The sequence below is a fragment of the Chrysochloris asiatica genome, unplaced genomic scaffold (genome assembly GCF_000296735.1).
Source record: "Chrysochloris asiatica unplaced genomic scaffold, ChrAsi1.0 scaffold00152, whole genome shotgun sequence".
NCBI lineage: Eukaryota > Metazoa > Chordata > Mammalia > Afrosoricida > Chrysochloridae > Chrysochloris > Chrysochloris asiatica.
Window position 1 is genome coordinate 4,280,586 of NW_006408670.1, and position 2,837 is coordinate 4,283,422.

The 2,837-nt window shown below is 38.4% G+C and overlaps 1 pseudogene; it reads right to left on the reverse strand.

The window, feature by feature from the left end:
* Positions 1-434: 434 nt before the first annotated feature.
* LOC102818062 lies at positions 435-1,744 on the reverse strand (annotated as a pseudogene).
* Positions 1,745-2,837: the final 1,093 nt, after the last annotated feature.

Consider the following 2,837-nt stretch of genomic DNA (forward strand, 5'->3'; position numbering starts at 1 on the left):
GTAGAGGGCAGACTTGCAGGGTATACCCTTTGGTTGGTTGATGATGCATGGAGTGTATTGGAACCATGGCAATGAGACGATACACGATAGAATGAATGTAAAACTAATGTTCTCCCATGCAAACTATTATATAATTCACAATAAAACATTTTTAAAAAATTACAATGAAGAAATGAAAATTAAGTATACAATCTATGGTTTAAAACAAAACAACCAAACACTTGGTCAAAAAGTTCCATTAACCCTAGTGTATAGCCTTAAACAATTAGTGTATCTTAAGAAACATAAGCTGATCTGGAAGTGAGATTTTGGGAAGGTTTATTTTGGACTCCAACTGCCTTTGTAGAGAAAAAATCAAAATGTCAGCATAAAAACCATAAAATATTCAATTAAAACATGTATATATAATCATTCATATGTTCCTACCCATTCCCCTAGTATTGTTGTTCTGGTGCATCAATCCTCAGTACTCCAACCTTTGATTTATAGTGATATTCATTCATATATAATTTCATAGAAGAAGGAATTGGAAGGGCATCAATGCCATCATAAGTTGCACAATTACAAATAACTGTTCTGCATATATGCTGCAAGGAAAAGGAGAAAGTACGAATTAAAGGAGTGGATAAAAGTGGTTCGAAGATCATACAGGCACTTGGGTCCTTATAATGTTCTAGGAGACCAGTAATGTCAGGATAATGGAAGACACAAGGATTGTGTGCATTAAAGCTAAAGTTGTGATTCCACTGTTCAATTCTAGCATGAAGAGAATGACTATAGCATCTAAAAATAACAGAGAATAAGTAGTCTTGCTGTGCTGAGTCTCAAAGTACAAAGGTTCCCTCTGGTTTTCCTTCTAGTAGAGCTTCGGCTGCATATTTATCCATGACTCCCCAGTAACATGGATTGTTATTGATTTGAAGGAGGTCTGGCACAAGACAATGGACATCTGGGTGTGATACTTAGGAGACGTTTCCAATTGCAGGATTTCATCATCAAGTTCCCATTTGGGTTTGTTTCTTTTTCTGGAACTTGTGCAAAGTGTTATCATTTCATCACCTGAATCCATGTCACTATCTTCTATACTGTTATTTGAAGCCAAGTTTATCATAGAGTCAGCCATAAGACCACCTCTACACGAAGCATTGTTGGTAGTTATGACACAGGACTGACCACTGGTAATAGAGAAAGAGTCTACATCGTCCATATTTCTTCTTTGCTGCCCATATGTAAACTCACTGTGAGACAAGTCTGTGCTTACCCATTCTTCTGAATTGGAACTTATAGGAGCAGTGTGTCATTTAATAAAATGCCATCTAAAAGCTAAATATGATTGAGGTGGAAAAGGACACTTATCTAACATGTGTTCACTGATAGAAATTTTTCTTTTAGACAAAAGTCCTGAAGAGTGTCGACTACTACAATTCTTAATTGGAAACCACTGACCCACAGCATCTTGTAGTTTCTGTTTAAGAGATTGGTCTAAAAATCTATGCCAACAGGAATTATATAAGTCCAACTCCATGGATGAACAGCTGTGCTTCCTTTCTTGGCTCCTTAAAGGAATTTCCGTTTTCTTTATAGCATCTACTCTTTCAACATCTGAACAACTCTCACTCTTTTTTGACCAAGATAACTTGTTTCCATTCTATACATAACCATCCTTCCTGTCAGCACTTCGACTATGACTAGTTTTGGGTCTCACATATATATTTTTACTATTATTTTCAATATTTTCTGCCATTTTATCAACTTATCCACGAAGTCCAGTGTTAAAAGTACTGTCGTTTCAGTTTTCCCAGCAGGAAATTTCTTCTGGGCACTTTCTGGATTTATCTTCCAGAGCGCAGATCTGGAGCTGTCCAAGTAAGCCCCGCCATCACCGTCACCATCACACTGTGTTAACTGAGGTTGAGCCACTCCTGCACCTCACCTCGTGTAGGTCTTATAAGGCAGGGGATTTCCTTCAACTCCTCTCCACCCCCAACCCCCCAAAAGCGCTCAGTCCTGTCTCAGATGTCGTGGTCACCGCCTCCGCCTGCTCCCCAGGCACTGCCACCACTTCCGAATTTGGTTCCTTCCTAAGCTTTTAAGGAAGGTGTTATTTAGTTTCCAGGTGTTTGATTTTTCTTCCTATTGTTGATTTCTATTTTTACAGCACTGTGGACTGAGAAGATGCTTTGTAAGCTTTTTATTTTATTTTAAGATTTTTATTGTGAATTGAGTGATCGTTTACATGGGAGAACACCAGTTTGTTTCATTGCAGTGATTACAATCACCTGCATAGTTCATTATTCAACAGTATCTGCTTCTATTCCCTCTGTTTTTTGTTTTTGTTTTTTTCTTTTTTGGTTTTGTTTTTTTAACTTTTTATAGTGACTTGACTGAAAGTTTACAGTCTTACATTCAACAAATCATATAGTTTGCTTCATTACAATTATTGCAATTGTAATGAAATCCCTTCTATGTACCAATAGTTAACAGTATTTACCTCTATCACTTTTTAAAAAATGTTTTATTGTGAATTGTGTGATAGTCTACATGGGAGAACATCAGCTTTACATTCATTCCATCATTCCATTGGCATAGTTACATCCCGTCCATGCATCCTCACCCAACCAAGTGGTGTATCCTGTAAGCCTGTACTCCCCCACCACGACAGTCCTCAGCCCCTTTTAATCTCCTGATCCCGAGTCCCCAGCCACACCATCTCTTGAAGTCGTCTTCTCTGCCTCCATCTCAGGCCCCACCGCCTCTCTGGGTAAGATTCCGCTCTTCGCTCTTCTCCATCAATGGTCCCAGGGTCCTCCTCTCCTAGACTGAAAAGTTAATTACTC